General features: G+C 45.8%; 1 protein-coding gene across 21 annotated transcripts in view; it reads left to right on the top strand.

The window, feature by feature from the left end:
- Window positions 1-22,468, top strand: part of CDK12 (cyclin dependent kinase 12) — a 79,423-nt gene that overhangs the window by 54,325 nt on the left and 2,630 nt on the right. For 2 of the 21 annotated variants that reach the window (XR_004818548.2, XR_004818529.2), the window contains 5 exons: window positions 7,243-7,351; window positions 7,868-8,014; window positions 8,645-8,827; window positions 11,600-11,703; window positions 13,529-15,031. The gene's annotated coding sequence lies outside the window, so the exon portion shown is untranslated. Of the gene's footprint in view, window positions 1-7,242; window positions 7,352-7,867; window positions 8,015-8,644; window positions 8,828-11,599; window positions 11,708-13,528; window positions 15,032-19,066; window positions 19,255-22,468 lie in introns of those variants that run through there. The other 19 variants (XR_004818549.2, XR_004818537.2, XR_004818536.2 and 16 more) reach the window with 18 other exon arrangements.

Raw genomic sequence — 22,468 nt, 5'->3', positions numbered from 1 at the left:
GACCTGTTTTTGACTTCCCAAAGTTTATGATGGTCCCTTACCTGTGGGCTGTCTTTACCCAGAAGGAAAATGGAGAGCTCAAGATTGTTCCAATTCCTGGAATCTTGTGTTCCTGGTTAGCTTCCAGAGAAAAAGAATTTGGTTTTTGGCCTTATATACTGCAGGTTCATGCCTAGGAGTATGAACTTCAACCTACTATAGAATATTGTTTCCACTTCATAGGAGTGGCTTCTTTTTCATTCTGGGCCTAAAGGCTGAGGACCTAACTTAACTAACATGGACTTTTTTCTCACAGCCTAGACTATTTCTAATTAGAAACCATGCTGCTTCAGTATCAACATTTCTTAAGCACTCTTTAAGATACCAGACAGGTATCCTTAACTGTATGGTAAAGTTAATGCCTCAAGGTTTAACAGTTAATTCTCTTTGTGCTGGGATTTCTTTTGTTATTAAAGATTGCCCCATAGTTTGACTGTGTTTCAGGTATGGAGTTACTTTTCTGTTCACAACTTAGTCATCCTGAAGGGCTAGGTGGAAAGGAAGTGGGGAGTTCCTCAAGTGAGTAAATATTCAACCATTCCAAGGGAGCGGTGGAACTGCTAAGTCTTTTGGTTGTCCTGAGAGGCAAGGTGAGCATTTCTGGACACGTTTAATTTTACTGTCCAGGTGTGGCATTTATCCTCTAGAAATACTTTTAATGTTCCTGTAACTTTAAGAATACTCTCAAGTGAAAATTTACGCCAAGCTAGGGTTGAAAGACTTTCAGGACACCTGGAGGAATTGCTGGTGGTACTCTACCACTCCTCCCCATATGCAGCCATCTCTCCATCTCTTGTCCACCCACTTTTCATTTCCTATTTTTCACTCACTGCCCACCTTGCATGCATTAGGCCTACCAGAGATATTGATTGCTTAATCCTACAGGATATTTAGAGTTACTGCTGCTTCATAGTTTTGAAAGGTAATGCGAAACAACTCAGAAGACAAATGTCTATTCCAGATCCTCAACTTACTGGATAAGAGGTGAGGGAGGAAGCAAAATAACCATGCTTTCTTACTGCTAAGGAGATTTTAATTTATGTTGTGTGGGGGTACAAGAGATTCCTTTACTGGTCTAGGAAGGGCAGAGAGTCTCAACACTTCACTTCATCCTCTTCCCTCATGTCCTGAGATATGCTTTTGGTGATGACATTTCTGAGCTCAGTTGCAGATGGTGTCTGTGGGAAGCAAACCTTGGTGCGTGAGAAGAGGGCCCTGCTATCCATAAGAAAGCAGATGAGGATTGCTTCGATGCCCTGGTGATTAATCACCAGAGTGCCAAAAAGCTTTGACCACTGAATTGCTCTCATATCTACCTCAAAAATTAGTGGTCCAAGGCTGAGAGAAAGGGGCTGATATGAAGTTAGTCTTTAACACTCTAGATGGGTGATTGTTAGTGAAGCCATAGTATGTAGCCCATAGCCACACCATACTTCTCTGGAATAAGAGAATGTAGCTATAAAGTAAATTCACTTAGACATAGGTTTCCTAGGACCTGGAAATAGATGGATTTTTAGATGTTTTGCTTTGGCATGGTTGTAAACTACAGTTAATGTTGATAGTTCCAAAGGAATGAAGGGCATTTTATCCAAGCCAAATCATCTCTTGAGGGAGGCAGCATGGAGAAAGGCAGATTTGGCAGTCAGAGCTAAATGAAAAAATAAAGTCTGAGTCTTGGAGGATGTTTTTTCTTTTACCTCCTGTGTCTCAGAACTACAATACCTACCTTGTAGGTAAGGTAAGGATCAGCTTGTAGACAGACAACCCTCCCCACCAAAGCTCATGCAATTTTGAATGCTTTTGGCCCTGGAGAAAAGAGGCTGAATTCAAAGACTTAGAGCTTAGAAGTCTGATCCTTTCTGTAAATCCAGGAACTTCTGAGTTTGGCCTTGTTACCAGCATTTGCATTTTATGTTAGGGGACCAAAGGTCCATATAAAATGAAGCAGTACGAGGAGATGTAAATAAGGGAAGCAGAACTAGAGTGGTCTTGATAGCTGGGCTGCAGAAAGGGACTAAGGGTATAATTGCTTTTAAAGAAGAGATAGAAATACAAGAAGGAAAGATAATGGACTAGTGAAAAGGGATAATTGCCTTAAAGGTTCACAGTTCATTTAAAGGAGACCCATTGAAGCACCACTGTGAGTAAAGAGTTGCCCTTGAGTATAGTAGTATTACCTTTATAGTTGGAGGATGGGCCTAGAACCCTTAGGTTGGGAGAGGCTTTGAAGACGTTTTCACTAGGAAAGCTTGATTGATTATATTAAGCAAGTAGCATACACAGAAATTTTGCTTCCTACTGCTATCTACATATTTCAAGAGAATAATTCAGAAATAAGGAAGGAAGGGATGATATGGATGCATCACGTTAAAAAAGTGACTTGTATTTTTGGAGTTTTAAAACTCCTGAAAGTGGTTTTGTGTATTTTAGGCCAACTAGCATTGGAACTAGTGTTATTCCTCTCTCCTTTGTTTCTAGATCCAAGTGAAGGCAGTGTGTAGGAAAGTAAACAAACCAAAAAGTGAATTAGAGTCACAGACTTAGAACCAGAAAAGGACATTAGTTTGTCTAGTTCAATGCTGTCTTCAGCCAGTAAACAAATAGGCCCAGAAAGGTTGAGAACCTATGGTTTTTTGAGGAAGGAGAGAGAGAATAGGAACTAATGTTGTCGGGAATCTACTATGTGTCAGGCACTGTGCTAAATGCTTTGATTTTATTATCTTGATCCAAGCACCTGGAGGCTGAAGAATGGAAAGAGTAAAAGGCAAATTCCTCTTGTTATCCTGAGCAATACATAGGTGGCAATAAAGTGGCAGATCACTTTTTTCTGTCTAACCACATAGGGCTAAACTATAGGAAGTGAAGAGTCAGGGTTTGAGAGTGAGGTTAATCTAAGGAAGTACTTGCTAAATAGTGGAGACTCAAAAAAAAAAAAAAAAAAAACCTAAAAAAAAAAAAATAGTTGAGACTCATGAATAACTTCTCTATTGCTGGAGACCTTCCAAAAATGTGATGGTCAAAGGTAGGCTAGAGGCAGAGCTGGTAGAGAACAAGATTACTGTTGGCTCTGGGATTGATTTGCATTCTAGAAAATCAGCTCATGACTGAGAATATAGGTTAATCTTGGAAATAGGGAACAAAATGGGGCTTCTCATCCTAAGGGAACTTCAAAGAATATAGTGTTTGTATACTAAGAATCAAGGAGATAAACAAATGCCTTCGGTGACCATGCTTGTTTTTTGGGTTTTTGTTTTGTAACACGTTGGGGTCATGAAAGAATTTATAATTTTGGAAAGACTCAGTGCCAATTTCAATGTTGATAGGAGCAGGTGGCAGCTTGAACATTGCTATTGAGAATAAGAGTTTATTCCTCATGGTTGTTTGATATGATATCCCAAGTGTTATCTCATGAGGGCTGCTTCAATGGGGAGCAGTAATATTATTAGCCGAGTCACGTCCTGGGTACAGGACAACTTCTGAGGAAGATTAAGGGAAGATCTCACTTTTAAAAGAAGCTTCTGGATCCGGGCACCTGGGTGGCTCAGTTGGGTAAGCATCTGCCTTCAGCTTGGGTTATGATCTCAGGGTTCCGGGATGGAGATTTACATCAGGCTCCCCGCTCAGCAGGGGTCTGTATCTCCCTCCATCTGCTATCTCAAGTAAATAAAATCTTAAAAAAAAAAAAAAAAAAAAAGGAAAAGAAAAGAAAAGCTTCTGGATCTAGGAGATGAGTCTTATACTTGAGTGGAAAGTAAGGAATCAGCATTTGTAAGTCAGCACATTAATGCAGGCTATTGAAATAAAATAGTAACCTGGTACAGAAATAGCCATAGCCAAGAAATAATTCGTCAAGTTAGAGTTAACCAGAAAAGATTCTTTGAGGTAATGAAGAAGATAGAGGTAATGAAGATAGAGGAATAGAAGGTATTCAGACAAAACTTAAGAAGTTTTATGTGTGTTTTGTGCAGAAGGCTGTGAATGGGCTAGTCAGGGTGGTAAAGGAGAGAAATATTAAAGTTAGAGGAGCAGCCTTGCGGGCCTGAATGAGTTCAGATTTGATTTAGTAAGCATTAACAGGAAGCAGAGCATGGTGGGCTGAATATGATGTTGAGGATCTCATACTGGGTCAAAGAAGCAGGAAAGCTTGCTAGGATATTTTTTGTTCTGGTCCAAATGTGAGGCCCTGAGGGCCTGCACTAGAATGGGACAAAGAGAATGAGAAGAAAGGAAGGGGGTCCATAGGAATTAGCAAGGCTAGATGATAGTTTGGATGTAAGAGGAGAGATGATCCCAGGACACATTTATGCTGTTGATGGTAATGAGAGCTTGGAAAGAGGTATTTGCTTTGTTTTTAAGAAGTAGGAAGTGTTTACTTGATTATCGAATTGATGGGATATGTCTTTGTTCAGTATTGTGGGGTCTAGGTGGAGGCAGCACACCTAGGAAATAGTGAAGTATGTGGTGTGTGCCCAGTCATTTGCACTCTGCCCTTTGCAGGTGGGAAATCCAGGTGAAAGATTATTGCTGGGGTGTTCTCACAGACTTCAAGAATGCTATTCCTCTCTGGATCTAGGAAAGAAAATACAGTTTTTGCCAGTTTCTTCTCCTTTAATGCTTTGAAAATGGAATATGACTAGCCTGTGGCAGCATGTGCCTATGGATGCACAATTCTCTGGCTTGTTTCTTGGAAGGCCTTTTTCTGTCCCTCCCTGGGGGTCATTTGTATCTCTGGTTCCTGCTCCCAGAGCCATAAAGTGGGAGCCCCCATTTATTAATTGGGTTGGGATTGGGGAGGGGGTCCGCGGGGGACTCTTTAGTGCAGCAGGCGGGGGTCTTCCCGAATGAGCCCATTAGCCAGCCCCAATGGCAGCTGAAACGGGGCCGCAGCCAAGTCCTCTCCGTTTCAAAAACCCTCCATCGCCTGCAGCAGATCAGAACAAGGCCTGCGGGAGCCCTTAGCTTCTGATTGCAGCTGTGAGGAAGGACAAAACAATTTATAGGAAGCCAAGTAGCTCCTGTCTCACTATCTCTTCCTTTCTGACTTTGGGGAGGGGCAAGACTAGCATTTGGTAGCCCCCACACACCCTTGCGTCTTACAAGGCATGCATAGGCCTAAAGTAGGAGTGAACAGTAGTGAGTGTGTTTGCACTGGTTGGACATTTATATCAATGCTCTGGGTGTTTACACATGTCCTTGCTTTCTTATTCCATCCACATACAGTTGTATTTGACACATGGTCCTCCCTAGGGCAAAGCCAAGTGTGTGCTCAGACAGTCTGAGTTGTATGTTGGGGGGGCTTGCTTTTCACCTCTTTCCTGCCCCATACCTGCCTTGTGTTTTCTCTACTTTGTAAAGATTCAGGGTTAGAGTTAGATCACCTTCTTAACATCTCTTCAGGAGAGAAGGAGTTTGGCACTGAAAGGAAGACCTCCTACTGGGACTCCCTCATTTGTCCCTTTGGTTAAGCCAGTATGAGAAAGACAGGCTTTTCTAGGGGACCTTCTTTCTGCAGTGGCCCAGAGAGAAGGTGTGAAGGGCAGGAATGTTCACTTCCTGATAAAAGGAACTGTCTCCTTGTAAAATCATGGCCAGCGAGAGCTTAGAGATCACCTAATTGACTCTTCCAGTGTACAGAGCAGGGGAAACAGATTTGAGGAATGGAAGTGCCTTGCCCACTATCTCATAGTGAGTGAGTTGGTGGCAGCCAGCCAAGACTGGAATCCAAGAGGCCAGAATCTTAACCTACTTGAGTATAGATCTCCCCCAACCTTAAGATTGCCAACTCCTATGAGTGTTGAACTTCCTCAGTAGGGCTGTGAGGTTTTGAGGGGGAAAGGTGGATTTGAAAAACAGTAGAAAAACTGAGGAGCTTTATGTGTTTTTACCTCAAAGACTAATCTCTCTATGACATACAAATTGTACGAAGTGTAATCTTTTTATGTAGTCAGAGAGTTCAGTTCATTGGGAAAGCAAGCTGCAGGCACCACCAAAGACCCTGATGTGCGCGGAGTTACCCCCAAAGTTCCAGGAGCACTTTGCCACCAGCTCTCGGGTTTGGAACGCAGTGGGGAAAAACCCTCTGAGGCCCAGTGAAGAATTTACCCTAAATCTCAACTCAGGCTCTTTTGCATTACCATACAGCTGTAGAAAAAGCAAAATCCAAAAAAAGGGAGAAAGAAGACACACCTCAGCTGGGAAGCTAAGGGGCTCCCTGAATGAGAAAAGGGATTATAGAACTCGAGTGAAATGAGATATTCTCTGAGATTGCTGGGAAACGGGCCTGGAGGGGGGAACCCCTTACTCTCCCTTATTAAGTTTTAAGTTGTTGGTTTTCTCCTTTGATAAGGCAGAAGGAAGGTGGTGTGGTGCTCCACAGTGAGCTAAGCCCTAAATAGTGTGCTCATTGAACTGACCTGCACAGCAGGTTCTGAAGTCCTCTCACTCTAGTGCTGAGACTACCCTACCCCTCTTTGGACCTCTCTGAGATGTGTCTATAGTCCCTTCCAATGCTTAGTTTCTGAGCATATGAGTCTGGGAGCCAATGATGTGCATAGAGGGAAATGCTAAAGAGTCCCTAAACTGGAATCAAATCTTGGAGGAAGAAAGGTACCCCTGAACAGCTTAGAGATAAGTTGTGAGTCTAGGTCAGAGGAACGGCAGGTCTGCAAAATGAACATTTTGTGCTGATGACAAAGAAACATCCTAGTACATAACCTTTACATTTTCTCCATCACACCCCAATTGATAATATAGGGAGAACATGATTCCTCCCTACATAAGACAGCCTCCATGATCTGATCTAAAACTAGCTGGTCTCCTCTTGAGTCACCTTCTTGCATTAACTTTTCATTAACCTTGAACCTTCATCACCCTTTATATTCTGGGCTTTACAGTTTCTGGTTCTGTTGAATTCCTAATTTACGTCTTAAGTATAGAAATCACTGTTTTTACTTTATTGAATTGGGAGCTGGTTCCCAGGAGGTAGGAATCTTAGAGCAGTTATAACTCTCTCTGGAAGCATATAAGGTTCATCTTCATCCTTCTGGGCTTTGTGAGTTCATGTTTGAGGGTATTGGAAGAGTGGTGACCATCACCATCGCTGTTACCTACTAAAGCCATACTCACTGGGCGAAAGACCAAATTTTTCTTTGATGTCTAGTCCCTTGTCTCATGTCTAATGAAACCTGTCATTTTCCTTTACAGGTGGCAGCAGCAGAAGAAAGGATAGCCTTTGAGGAATTTGGTGAAGTCCATCAGTCACCTGGCATCTGGAGCCCTGAAAAGTTCAGTCTTTCATTGACTTTAAAGCCAGGTAGGAACCTAAGGCCAGTCAGGGGTTTGAGGCCTGCTTTTGTAAAGGATTTCTCACCCCCACCCCTACTCAGGGAAGTTTCTTATTCCCAAAGATCTCCAGAAGAGTTTTCCTGGCTTTTCATTTGACCCTATTATGGTATCCTACCTTCTCATGAAGAATTTTTCCCCAGTTAGAGTAGATGACTCTCTTTATTAACATTGACAAGTCATTTCATCCCTCTTCTTTCCTCTTGGCCCATTTCACTAATGGATATTCCTCTTTGGTGGGATACTCTCAGCCTCTCTACAGCACTTGTCCTACTCACACACCACCACCAACACGACCACGACCACGACCACCACCACCACCACTACCACCACCATCACCACCACCACACACACACACACACACACACACACACACACACAGCCCTGTCTTCTCTAAGAAGCTGTTTTCTCTATTTTTCTTTTGAGTGGGATTGAGCATTCTTTCCCTTCTTACTACTTCTCATCAGCTTTTCTACCTCCTTTCCAGAGTTGATGGAACCCTTTCTCACCTGTCCAGACATTGGGCAAGACACCAGAAGTAGAGGCCCACAAGCCTGCTTCCCTCTATCCTCATTGCCCAGAACCAGGCAGGTCATGGGCTTTCAGTGCCCACCCCCACCCTTCTTGCTGCCAGGTAGGTGGCTCTTCTCTCTACCCACCAACCCCAAACAGGGTCATATTTCTCTCTGGAAGTATTTCTCTCTGTTGTTAAATATCTCCAACAAGGGGAAGCCTTAATGACTCAGCTCTCTGCCTGCAACTTCCAGTTTTAATCTTTAGCAGGACCTTGCTGATATTAAATATCCGCCCCTTTTCTATAGTTCAGAACCATTTTCCTCTTTTGGTAGATGAGGAAATAGGGATCAGTAAACAGACACTTCACCCTGGAGTATAGGGGTCCAACAATAGGCAACAAGCACTTCTCTTGGGGCTGGAAGTCTAAAGCCATAGATGTGCATTTTGCCCAGTGGCCTGGCATCCTTGGAAAATACCTGGGTCTTTTGAGGGAAAGGTGTGTTTATCTGGTGTCTACTCCCAAGGACAAGGATCTCAAGGCTCTGAGAATCTGTCCTTAGTCATTCCTAGACCTCCCCAGGGAGTAAGAATGGATTGCTGTATAGCAGAAACCCACCACCAGGTGACAGTGTCTGTAGTTCAGATGGCATAGTTCAGGTGGCAGCTCTTGACTGGCACCTGTAAAGTTGGCAGAGGTGCCAGAGCCTCTCCTGCCATTGTGTGACATCAACTTACCTTTTGCTCTTAGGCCTTCTCTCTCAGCAGCTCCCCTCTCACCCCTGTAAGCCAGACAGCACAAGCATCAGCCATAGTAAGTGCCAACTCTGGGTCAGGTGCTCCCTTCCTGATTGACACATATCTTGAGTTGGAATTAGGATGCAGTGGATGAAAGGATAAAGAAGCAGGAAATATCCCTGGAAGTGGTCAAACAGTAAGTATGCATGGGTACCTTGATGACTCAAAGATCATCAACATTTATAATTCTGTCCATCTGGATATCAACCTGGATGTCTGATCTCTCAAAGCTGCTGGGCCACTTGGGCAGCTGCATTCTTGGTTTCTGCCACACGAGGGTGCTGCTGACCAATTAAAACTCCTGCCCCTTAGGCATAGTTTGGGTGGCAGAGGCAGGCACCCTTTCCTCCAGACAGGGATCAGAAACAATCTGAGAGAATCTGGGAGCCAGGCCCCAAGAAGCCAAAAGAATAATTAGTACCACTTGCTCTTCCTTAAAAATGGCCTGATACCCTGAACACTCCACCCTAGTGGCCTGACACCTCCATATGTTTCCATCTGAATTCAGGAAGCCCCCAGCGCTAGACACCACACATCTTGCATAGGTGCTTTTCTCCCTCAGGGTGTAGCAGGTTTCAGCTGCCCTTCCCTTCTACCCCCATTGTCTCCCTGCCTCTTAAACAATCACTTTCTAGTCTAGAGAGTAGGGGTTCCTGTGGGTTTCAAAGAAAAAAAATCTCACAGTCCTAAGAAAAGTATCTTTGTTAGCGATAGAGTGTTGGGAAGAGGAAAGTAAAGAAGCTCAGCTTTCTGTGCCCCTATCACCTCCGCCAGCACAGACCTGCCAAACTCAAGATGGTCCAATGGATGTTTGCAGCTTGCATGGCAGGGGGACACCCAAAAAAAGGTGTCACGAAGCTGGATGGGGAGGGGGGATGCTTTGGCCCTTGAGCTTCAAACTGACCCCATATGGTGTACTGGTTCTGCCAAGGATCCAAGTGGCCATGGGGCCCTTATGAGGGTGAGATATCCCACAATTGATCCTCAGTTTCCATGAAGCCCTTCCAGGCTGAACAGACTAAGGGAGATGACAGAGGTTCTCCTCCTCCCTCCTACCCCCATGCCCGAGGGCCCCTCCCCAGGAGGACAGCTTGATTAAACAGTCGGTGCTGCTGGAATTACTGCACAGCTGGCGCTCCCCCCAGCACCCCGAGCAGAGCAGCAGCGCAGATTAAAATCTCCAATTAGCGTTAAAGTGAAGTGAGGAGGTACCGAGGCTGCCAAGGAGGCCAGGCGGGGGCCCTGGGTCTACAGACACCCCCACTGGTGCCTAGATTCTGAGTACCACCTTCAGACACCCCTTCTTTCCTAGCTTCTCTCCCAACAGCTCTCAGTGGCCATTAACTTTGCATTGCTTGGGGCCAGAGGGCTTTCTGAGGGGCAGAGGGTGGAGCAGATGCCTTACCTGACAAAATGCTGGGGACACCATAAGTGTGGAGAAGAATGAATGATCAGTGCTTGTCAGGGGAGACACCCTGCTCACAGCCTGCCAGGCGACCTGGTTGAGGGGACTTCACACTACTGCTGCTTCTTTTTGCCTAGAGAAAGGGCAAATAGGACAAGTCCCTCTGGACCCTCTTACCTATAAGGTGCTGGGTGTTGTGGTGCCCATACAAACATCCATCCTTGTATATTTTATCCCATCTGACCCATCTGCTCCCACCCAAATTATGACTCTGTTCTTCCCTCCCTCTGTTATTTTTCTCAGCTTTCCTATGGGTAGGGGTAGGCACAGCCTAGCTTGGGAGCATCGCCATGCCCTGCCACCTGGGTCCCAGCCGGCTTCTCATTACCTTCTTTGCAGTCTGGGAAGGAGCAGAGATATGCCAAGAATGGAGGCCTTAGACTCTTGCAACCTCTGAACATCACACCCTCTACCATTTATACTTTTACCTTTCACCCACCAAGCCCAGAAGGAGGGCAGCACAGCTAGCCACACCCTTTGACTTCCCTCTGCCCCTTTAAGGGAAATGGAGGTTCGTACCCAGCTGACTGAACCTACTCACACCTCCAGAAATTAGACACCAGGGCACAGTGCCACCCTCCCAGGCTGGCACATGCTACTCTGGCAGAGGTTCAAATAACACCCCCCCTTCATCCTCCCACCCCTATGTCTTCCTCTTCTCTCTCCCTCTTTCTTCCCCTCTCTCTCTCTCTCTCTCTCTCTCTTTTTTTCTCAGCTCAAAGCACAGCTGAGCCTTAAAAGGAGGGGGGGAGACCAAGCTGGGGCAGGGGGTGGAGAGCTCCAATAGCACGTTTTCACCTGCCATTTAATTGGATGTATTTTTAATTAATGGGACCTTAGGGACCAACATGAGACAATCTGATCTCTGAATAGGGACAGGGGAGGGATTGGGTTAGGGAGGAGGATTGGGCCACTGGGTGCGGTTACTGGGAACCCAGGCCCATCAATCACTGGCCACTTTGCTCTCTGGCATGGGGAATAGTGAGGTGGAGGAGGAGGGGAGGTGCTAGGGAGAGTTGCCAGGATTTCCCCCCAACTGCCAGGACCTCTAAAAAAGGAAGAACTGTACCAACTGACTTGGGTTTGAGGCCCAAAATTGCAGCCAGGATATTAGGTAAGGCAATTTTCTTGCTCCTAGGATTTTGTCCAGCTGGGCTTGTCCAGTGAGATGTAAAACTGAAATGAAAGTGGGACAGAGTTTTGAGGTCCTTGAAGAGAGGGAGCAAGAGCTAGGGACCATAGAACCTGAGACGGTGTATGAGGAAAGAGGAAGGCAGAGTTTAAAGATATTTCTGAATGTTTAGACGTAAGAGAAGTGTCCTGGAGGTTACATGCAAAGCAGCATACATGTGAGGACTGATGATTTTGGGATGTGAATCATAGAACCTTACTGCTGCAAAGGAGAAAACTTGGAGTTCATCTTACTGAATCTTCACTTTACAGATGTGGAAATGGAAACCCAGAGAGGAAAAATCAGTTGAGTCCTGTCCTGGAATTGCTTTGTGTTCCTGGCTTTGGAGACTTCCTGGGAACCCAAGGAAAGGATGGTAGGTAGGTAGGTTGGTTGGTTGGTTGGTTGATTGGTAGGTATATAGGGTGTGGGGAGGAAAGTCGAGGGAAGAGGATTGGCAGGATTATTATTGGACTCTCATTTCTCTGGCCTCCAAGTCTTAGAAGCAACTGAGGGGAGTCAGGCAGGTGCATTATTTGAGGACTGTTTCCCTCATATAGCTAGTTCCAGAGGTCATTGCATACATTTCCCTGCTTCCAAGCCAACAGATCCCCAGAGGTCCCCAACTCTCATGGAGACTTTGCTATACTCTGTAAAGTCCACAGATAATTCAATGTACCAACTACACCAGTTCCTGAACCAAGAAATAAATCTCCCAAAGGTGACTAAATATTGAGCTTTTTTAAAGATCTTATCACAAGTTTCCCTGTCATAGTATAAATTGCTAGAGAAAATTATGCCCAAAAATGTAGGGAGGAGTGGTCTTATACCTCTTATCCCATGTCTAGGCCTAAAACAGAGACAGGGTTAAAACTCAAGGCTCTGAAGGCCAAGTCAGAAATGCCCGTGTATTCATGCGGTGTGATGACCCTAGAACACTTACTCAAGCCCTGTCTGGCTTCATGTGATGTTGGTGCACAGTGGAGAGGAAGGCATGTTTCCAGCCATCCACATCCCCACTCCCTCCTTCCTTTGCTATTCAGACACTAGAGTTAAGGAGGGAAAGAATGAAGGAGAAAGGGACTTTCCCACCAGGTTGCCAAAGGTGGCATTTCCTGGCATCTTCTTCCTCCCTTAAAAAATTCAAGATTCTTTGTTCTGTGCTTCATGAGACTAAGTTGAAGTCAGGGCAAAGATGGACACAGGGCTTGGAAAGCAGTGTGGATAGAAACTTCATCACATTCTCCAAGCCCCCAACACCTTCCCCCGACTCCCAAAATTGTCTTCTCTCTCAGTATCCCATTTTATATCCCCAAAGTCCTTGAGGAAGAGCAGGATATGCCTCTTTAAGTGGCCTAGATTCACCTTGCTTTACCTTTAGACCTTCAGGGTCATTTCCTTGCTTTCTCTACAAATAATAGGTGAGAAGGACCCCTCACATCCCCCCCACCCCCAGACAGTCTAAAAAGAACCCATCTAGCTCTTCCCTCACTTCGAAGGGCCGATAGTAGTGGAAACTGGTAGGAGAACTATGCCAGGGAATTGAAAAGGAAGATTCTCTTGCTTCTCTTGTCCGGGAAAGTCAGGGAGGAGCCTAAAAAGTGGGAGAAAACAGAGGGGATATTTGGGAGCTGAGGTCTGTAGTCCCATCTGTGGGGCTGGCTGCCTAACCTATAGTAGGCCGTTCATAGTATTATTCACAGGATTTATCAGAGGCTCCTGTTTACAGAGCTGCTGTTTCTCCTTTGAAACACAGAGCAGTGGAGATGAACAGCAAAGAAGGAGGGGAGAAAGTGTCAGGCTTTTAGTAGGCCCTTTCTCACCCCTTGTCTGCTCCTGCTCCAACATTGGTGGCATACTGGAGTGTCCAAAAGGCCCTTAAAGCATTCAGTCTAGATTCTGGATGTTTCTCTAAGGAATGGGGCTTCCCTCCAAGCAGTCCCCACCAGCCCTGCCTCACACTCCCAAGATTTAGGCAAGCTCTACAGCCCTGGAGTCAGAGCCTGGAGCCTGGAGGCCAGAAGGAATGCTGAGCCTTTGCTGGGAAAGAGGAACAGACTTGAAGTAAGTGGGAGGCAGAGGTAGCAGCACCCAGGATGCCCTGCCCTTTGGAGAAAAAGGAGCTCAGCATTGGCCTAGGGTTTAGCTTTCACTCTGATGGGATTCTTCCTTTCCTCCTTCTCCCTCTGTGTGTCCTATAGGTTGGGAAGAGATTTGGATGTCTGAACCTCCCACCTGACACCTCGAAGGTTGTTATACATATACCCTCTCTAGCTTCCAAAGCCACCACGGAGGAAGGGAAGAAAGGCATCTCAGAGGTGGCAGTGATATGATACCTAACACCACCTAGGAAATGAGGCCAAGGAGGAGAAGAAACAGTGACCAGAGAGGGAGCCAGGAGATGCCTGCTCTTGAAACAGCCTCTTTATCCCATCCTCTCCAGAGCCCCCTCTCACATGCTGACAAGGCTGTGTGCCCAAGTGTGCCAGCTCTCCTGGCTAGCAATCCTGCTCTGCCGTTCAGGCAGCCGGCTCTCTGCTCTGGCACAGAGCACATGCTGGGGTCTCTCACACTCTCTTTGCTCACTCATCTCATGTGTCTGTGTTGCAGATTCCTAGGGATGAAAGAGGAAGCTATGGCCCTGTGAGTAGGAAGATGGTGGGTTTGGGTGCTTTGGGTGTATATTTGCCTCACTAGAGATCAAAGAGGGAGAAGGCTGCTGGCAGCTCAGCTGAGCTCAAGGTTCTGGTGACTCATAGCAATGGGGGCAACTCATGAAAACAACAGAGAGGAAGGGGGTCCAGGATTGTTAGAGCTCTCTTTTGCCCCAATTTTCCCCCACTCTGAACTGTGTGGATGAGTCTCTCATCTGGATTGTGGGGCAAAGAGAGGCTCCAGCTATGAAAGAATAGAGGGAAATGGGAGAGAAGAGATTAGGAGAAGTTGAACATTCCCAGGAAGAGGCTTCCCACTGAGGAAAGGATAGCAGAGGCCAGTAGTATCCTATTGTATCCATTGGCTGCCAGAGGGAACTGAGTATTCACATGTGCAGGTAGACACAGCTACTCCTCCCTGGAAGGATTTTCACTTGGTCTCAGTACTCTCTACCCTGCAAACAGACACCATAGATCTTCAAAGGTACTGATTCTCTCTTCCCGTACAAGCCAGATGGGCAGTGTGCATCTTCTCCATCCTTTCTGAATCTGGGATGATAGGATATTGTGTTTGAGATCACATCAGCAGAAAAGGGCCAGAAGGTGGACCAAGAGAACCATTCATGCCTCTGACCGCAGTCCCAGTGTCTGACACCCACAGTCATCCTTGTTTCAGCAAAAGGAAACAGGGAAACAGGGATCTTTGATACTAGTGTATCCAGATAATAGTACTCTCCCTCTAACCTCAGTGAAGGATGGGCTAAGAGGAGGAGAGTTCTCTGACAGAGCCCTTCATTTGCCTATTTTGTTGCTGGCAGCTCTGGTGTCCAGGTTGAGGGGGGCGGGAACTGGGCAGGGGGTGCACTCTGCTGGGCTGCTTCTGGAGATCCAGCTGGGGTCTGGAGAAAGTGATAGACCAGCCACTTTTCACTCTTCACTTTTCCTGTAGGAGGATAAGACCATTTCTACTCCTGCAGCTCTCCCTGGCAGCATTGGGAGCTTAGGGCCCCCTGCTGGAATACCCATAATAAAGCTCAGTCCTGAACTGAACCAACACATCACCTGGCTCTGGTATAAAAATGGTGCTGTGAGGGGGAGCCTGGGTGCACCAGGTGGGTGTAGGCAGGTGTGGGGAGTTTAGACCCAGGAGAGAGATTAGAATCACTCCTCAATAACACATGCTCCTCCTCTTTCTCAAACTTTCTTCTTGGGCTCCCTTTTCTTCTACTTCACTCCAGCTAGCCCCATTCCTGGCCACCTCATCCCCTCCAGCTTGAGAAGGTATGGTAAGTAGTTTTCTGTTCCTTATACTTTTCTCTCTCCCACTCTCTTCCTCTACTCCCAACTCCCAACCAAAAGGTCCCCCATTTGAACTCTTTGCACCAGTAAATGCCATCAGAAACTGAACCCAAAATCCCCAGCCTCTGCCACCACCACCACCCCCCCCCCCCGCCCCCGACTCTGAGAATGCCTCTGATTCTGAGACTGACTCTTTAGTGTTCATCCTCCCCACAAGGCCAAGACTAGTATGTCCACTGACAGCAAGGGCCCTGACCTGAGGCAGAGGGCAGCTCTAAGGGTACAGTGGGGCCTGGCCCTAAATGTGTGTATGCCTGTGCATTGGGCACACTGGTTTATTAGTGTTATTTCAGCATTGTGATGCAGAGAGAGTAAGTGTAACAGCTGCTCCTTGCTTGCAGTGTTTATTGTTACCTAGAGACAACCTCCTGGCTTTTTCCCAGCTCCCCCTCCCCCCCAGCCCAACCCCCTCCCTGCCAACAGTCCTACTCTCCCCACACTGATGGGAAATTTATAGCTTGCCCATACTATGCCTTTAACCCTCTCCTGTCCATAGGGTAGGTGGGGTGAGGGAAGCCAAAGAGAGCAGTGGGCATGCTTGGGCCCCAGCAAGGTAGAATGGCGTGCAGAGGGAGGTAGGAGGGAGGACCCTCCCTTCCCCAGTCAGTGTGTCCAGACTCAGGCGCCAGTTGCCCTCCTGACTCTCATGTTGAGAGAAAACAGCTTTGGATCCAGCCTTGAAATCCCAGCATCCTCCTCACAAGATGATTCTCTTCCCTGGGCATCTCTAAGCCCCCCAGTTGGGCTGCCTGGTCCTGAGGAAGCATAGTGAGGTAGTATTGAAACCGGAATAAGTGTGGAGTGACAGAGCTCCCAGCCCCCTCCTTTCTGCAGAGATGTCATGTCAAGACTAACAAGAGACTCTGGCATTAGGGATGCTGGCCAGATCTCCCCAACTAGGTGAATGTTAAACATGAAACTGGCTGCTGAGTCTAATGGGAAAAACTGCCCACCTTAACTTTAGCCCAAGCCCAGCACTAGGGTCCCCAGAGACTCCCGGACCTTTCTCCAAGCTGGTCTCCTTGGTCTGGTTAGGCTACTCCTTTCTGCTCTTCTTCCTGGCCCAATTTTCTCCTGCTTATCTTTTGGTTTGATACCTTGGACAAATCCAAGAGACCAAGGAGACTGAAACATCTTAGTCATGGCCTCAACAGAACTGGGAAAAGAGAAGCTCCTCCAACCCCTCCCAGCCTAGGGCCTTGGAAGAGTACCTTGTCATATATTCACTGTCCCCACTGAAAACAAGAGAAATTGAAGAGGTCAGATTTTAGCAAAAAAGATAGAAGATACACATATGGAAAAACTTATTCATGGGATATAAAACTTGAGAATGGGCCAATTTCAGAAACTTTCTTTCTGCCTGGGATGGGTTTGTCTGTGCCTACCCAGGCAGAATTGAAAAAATAGCATTACTTTTCTGTGGCTTCTCCAGGTGTGGGCCTCAGTGCAATTTCTACGCTAGCTCTGAGAGTGCACCCCTTCATGACCCTTCTAAATGTAGTATGTGATGGTTAGATCACAAGTTTGGGAGGCAGGAAGCCTTGGGTTCCAGCATCAGCACTACCATTAGCCAACTATGCTACCTTAGTAAGTCACTTAACCTTTCTGACCCCTAGTTTCCTTATCTGTAAAATTCAGATAAACAACCTCTTAAGGTTGTGGAGAGCATTTAGTGAAGTAATGTGTGTAAAGCACCTAGAACACTGCCTGATACTCAGTAGGTGCTCAGTGCTTGATATAATAGTCTGTTACTTTTATGGAGTCACCAGGGCTGACATTGCTTCATAGACTCCATGAATCCTCTGAAGTTATAGGCCAAATATGTGAATGTATGTATGCTGGGAAGAATGTCTATGATTGTCTTCATAATAAGAGCAGGGGGTGGCAGTCTCCTGGAAAGGAAGTACCAATCCCTTGACTCAGACTCTGCCATTCCCATGCCTCAAGCCAGTAGCACATTAGACAGTGTTCTGCCTGGAAGTATAGCTTCATCATCTAAGATGGAGCTGTGAGAGATAACCATTAGGATATCAATGTCTAACATTTGCCAGGCACTTTACATTAGCTCTTTTAATACCCAGCATATTCCAGTAAAGTGAAAAGAACTACCATTTTTTGAGTGCCTACTATGTGCGAGATGGTTTTTTTTTTAAGGATGTTTGAAGTCTATAAAGTATTTCATCACCCAAATATGTTATGACTTACAAAGCTCATACCCTATTTTTAATCATTTAAATATTTTACTGTTGTAAATAATACCACAATGAACATTCTAACACATTATAAACTTTACTCAATTTTTCTAGTAAATTCTAAAAAGTAGATTTATTAGGTCAACAGATACAATGTCCGTTCTTCCCTGGGTTATGGTCATTTTACTGATATACCCTAATGAGAATAATGTTTTTTAAGTCATCCTCTTTAGAATTCTTCAATGGAAACACAAGGGCAGCTCCTTTCTCTCCTAGACCCAACAGAGACATTACTAATCAAGCATAGCTTTTTTTAATTGAGATAATTGTAGATTCACATGCAGTTTTAAGAAATGATACAGAGGGATGCCTGGGTGGCTCAGCAGTTGAGCGTCTCCCTTTGGCTAAATAGAACAGTCTAGGGCAGCCTGGGTGGCTCAGGGTTTAGCGCCGCCTTTGGCTCGTGGCGTGATCCCGGAGTCCCACGTTGGGCTTCCTGCCTGGAGCCTGCTTCTCCCTCTGCCTGTATCTCTGTGCCTCTGTCTCTCTCTGTGTGTCTCTCATGAATAAATAAAATTTAAAAAAAAATGATACAGAGATCCCTTGTACATTTTTCTACTTTTATCCAATGCTAATATTTTGCAGAACTATAATACCACAACCAGAATGTTGACATTGATATAGTCCACCAATATAGTCTTATTCCCATTTCCCCATTTTATTTGTTCATGTGTGTGTGTGTTCTGTGCAATTTTATTGCCTTTGTAAATTTGTATATCTACCACTAGAGTCAAGGCACTGAGCAGTTCCAACACCATAAGGATTCCTCATGTGTCCTTTTATAATCACACCTACCTCACACCCTCCTTACTCCTTAAGAACCACCTATGTCCTCCACTTCTGAAATGTTGTCATTTCAAAAATGGAGCCATATATTATGTAAGTTTTTAGGATTGGCTTCTTTTGCCCAGCATAATTCCCTAGAGATCCATCCAAGGATTTTGTATGTATCCTAGTTTGTTCCTTTTGTTTATTCCATGGTATACCATGGACCACAGTTTGTTTAACCATTCACCTGTTAAAGGACACTTTGTACTCTCACTTTGTACTCACTACAATTAATGAAGTAGCTCATTTTACTTGGTGTGCTGACTTTTATACTCACAATTATTAAGCTTCTTTAACCCCTCAGGCATGGCACTATTATTATTTTCATTTCATAGATGAGGCAAATTGAGGCTCCCAGTAAATGATTTTCCAATGATCACATGTTAAATGGCAAAGAAGAGCCTGGAACCCAAGATAATAGGGCTCTTTCTACTGCACCAGGCTTTCTCAGACCTTGACTAATGTTGCTGGGAATAGGGTGTGGGCAGAACCAAAAGAGCTATGTTGGAAGCAAGAGAACATTGGAGCAGCATGGGTCAGTTCAGGTCTTCACAGCTAACTTTGGTTCATAGGTTAGAAGAGCAGCATTGTCATAGAGCAAGGAGCAATATGGCATGTGCCTTTGAAATTGTTTCCCCTTTGCCAGGGAAGAACAAGGATGAAGTGGATAGAGCTGACCAGCAATCTGCCCACAGACCTGGAACATGCAATCAGAAAGGAAGCCTTTGGGTGTCTATGAGAGGATGTGTGGCTAAGGTCCTCCATGGAAGCTGAATGTGTCTCTGATAAGGTCTGAGGAAACAGGCCATGATAAGTGAACTCTATTCTGGAGGGGTAAGGGTAATTATAGCATTTGTTTGGTGTTGGGGGTGAGACCTACAGGTTATTTGTGCATATGCACATGTACATACACAGACACACACCTTGGGCAGGTTCAGTGTCTGGGATGTGGTAAAGGGGGCAAGCAGCATGGAAGAAAACTGCCAGTCTGGCACTTAGTCCTCGCTTTACAACTGTTCTTTACCTACAACTGAAGTCATGGACAACAAAATCTGAAGGAGCTGGAGAAATCATTTGGTCTGTCCTTCAGCCTATGGGCACTGGTCGAAGCTGACAGGTGGAAACCTAGAGTTGGCCCAGACATGATGGGTGGTAGAGATGCCAACTTGTGGGAGAGAAGGTTTGGCTCCTCTCCTGGGAGCTATGTCTGGCCAAAGGCTGCCTCTTCTCACCTCCTGCTGGAACTAGCTTTTTATAGCTAATGTTATCATTGCTCTATTGGCCTATCCCAGTGGCTGTGAACTCAGCAATTTTCCCTATGTACTTATGGGTCTTGAACCAGGCCGTAAGCACATATCACTCTTCTCCATCCCCTGGCCCATCAGAAATGGCACATCTCCCAGTCACATGCACCACCCTTGCCCAGTAATTCCAGGCATGAGGATAAACACCGAGGCCTTCAGAATCTGTAGGGACATCATTCTATCATTGAAACAACAAGAGATCTCCATTCTGAACTTGTGTCTTTTGGCTGGAAGTTCTTAGACAAAGGGATAGCACTCTTTACTGAATCTTACTCCCAGTGAGATTTCCTGATTGTCAGAGGTCCTGAATGTGGCTATGAGACAGCTCCTTTTTCTCAAAGCCAAGATGGCTCCTAACCAGGAAATCTTAGGACTCCTGCTTATTTCCTTCCTTTGGCTGCCCCTCTACTCCAGGCCCCCTTCTCTCCTACCACCACTGCCTTCCCATTCCTTCTCTTCTCCTCTCTCTTTCTCAGCAAGTTTTTTATGTGATTACAGGCACTGCATGGTAATTAGTGCTAAACTCATTTGCACAACTACAGTTAATTGGCTACAACAATTAATTAATGTGTTGGAAATTTGGCACTGGAAAAAAAAAGTTTGTCATCAAAAAAGGGCAAAAAATTGTAGAGTGAGATACCCATAAAAATCGAGGGCAGGCTTCAAAAGCCCAGCTGGGCCTCAAACTTCAGGCCAGCCTCCGATGCCTTTCCACTCTCAACTCCAATACATTTTCCTCTTTCCTCTTTCATTTTTTTCCTCTTCCTTTCTTTCTCTATTTCTCTTCTCGCTCCATTTTTTTTTTTTTTACAACTTAAGCAAACTCATTTCCCTGATAAAATATAGCATGACTAATGGCTAGAGCATGTAAAAATCATTGGGAAAATGTCCTTGGAAGACGAATGCATTTTCAGCAGAATAATTAACTTAATTAACAAATTCACATGCATATTCATCAGGCTATTAATGTCTTCTCGGCTCAGCTTGATGAACATTGCGGTAATAACCATCTCATTTACATACTGCATTCTACTGCGATCCAAAACAGAGACAACATACAGGCATATACACACACACACACGCACACACACTCTTGCACGAATACACACATGTCTGGGCTGCTTTGACTTCCAGGTTGGCTGAAACTGTGTGTACGTCTGTGTGTGTGCGTGTGCACGCACACATGTGTTTGGTGGGTGGCTGGGAACTCTGGCTGGGTGGTGTGATCTTTAGAGGGTCATGAGTTGAGATGGGCTAGAGATGCCACATGTGAATGTCTGAGAACTTTAATCATCTCTCTCTGTCTCTCTCTCTCTCTCTGCCTTTTTCCTTGTTTCTTTTTCTCTGTGTCATTTTCTCTCTTCTCTCACCACCCCCCCACCATGTCTCTCTAGGGAAAAACTTGGTATCTGTGCCAACTTTTTCCCCCCTCCCCTCCTCCCTCTCTCTCCTCCTTCCCCTCTCCCAACTGCTGCCAGCCGGCATCAGCGCCGAATTGCCATCTCCTTGAGCTCTCTGTGGAGCAATCTCAGAGAGCAGTAAGGTGTGACGCGGGGCTCTGCCGGCTTCGCAGCACCGCCTGCGGAAAGAGCGCAGGATGGCGGAGGAAGATTAAGAGAAATCTCGAGCAGGGCTTGGCTGCCATTGGTGTGTGCAAACGCCGAGGAGGAAGGGAGAGGGAGAGCGAGGAGGGGGGGTAGAAGGGGGGGGCACCAGCAGCTGTCGGCCTAATTCTCCTAACACTCTGCTTGTGGTCATATTAGAAAAACAGATTATGCCCCTCGGTGCCACTCACTTATACTTGACATACGTTAATGTTCTATATCTCCATTCTCTGGTCTTGACGACAGTGGACTTCAGGTCAAAGAAGATAGGGGTCTGGGTGGCCAAGGGGCACAAAAGACCTTGCCCCCTCATTCTCCCCTAACCTTCAAACCCAGCCTGTAGTCGCTCTTTAGAAAGCAAGCCTGGACACAGAATTTGCATCTGATGCCACTATTTGCCCATGCTTTTTGCAACCCCTTAGGAGATGCAGAGGTCAGAGGACATTTGAAAGCCCTTTCCCCTAAAAGTCACTCCCTCTTTAGAGTCTTATTAGGTCACTTCAGGGCCCAGTGAGGCCAGCTCAATGGCATTCCCTCCCACCCTTAACCTTCTATGGGCCCTCCCCCTCAAATCGGAAGTTGGGGGTCAGAGAAAGGAGACCATGATAGTTGGTGCTCCATGAGGGGGTTACAAAAAAGCCATAAGCAAAATAAGGCCAGGATTGTTTCTGGGTTTCTGTGGAAACCAGGTTCCCTCCTCCTGGTAGGAAGGGAGGAGTGCCTGAGGCCTTCCTCCTTCCACCAATTGGGAAGGCTGTATAGGCGGAGTTTCCTAAGGCCTGGGGGAATGGTGCTGTTCTTGGAAGACAAACCAATCATTCCTGAGGTCCTGCCTGCCAGTCCATAGCCTTTTGACCCCCACCTTCCCTACCCTCTCACCTCACTATTCAAAAGAGGCTTTTTCCTCTGTGCCTTGTCCTCTATGGAGACCTGTTGCTTAGCAACCACTAGTGCCTTCTTCCCAATAACTTGCAGGGACTGAGAGATAAAATATCTGTCTATATTCAGTTCCCCTCCCCTGTCTATTTATATTTAATAACCCAAGTCCTGTCTTAGGTTCCCTTGGCACCTGTTTTAGAGGGCTTTTAGAAGGATTAAGCTGCAGCCTGAAGAAATAAAGTTACATCCGAGGAAGAACTT

The sequence above is a fragment of the Canis lupus genome, chromosome 9 (assembly GCF_003254725.2).
Source record: "Canis lupus dingo isolate Sandy chromosome 9, ASM325472v2, whole genome shotgun sequence".
Lineage (NCBI taxonomy): Eukaryota > Metazoa > Chordata > Mammalia > Carnivora > Canidae > Canis > Canis lupus.
This window is presented reverse-complemented; position numbering and strand designations above follow the sequence as displayed.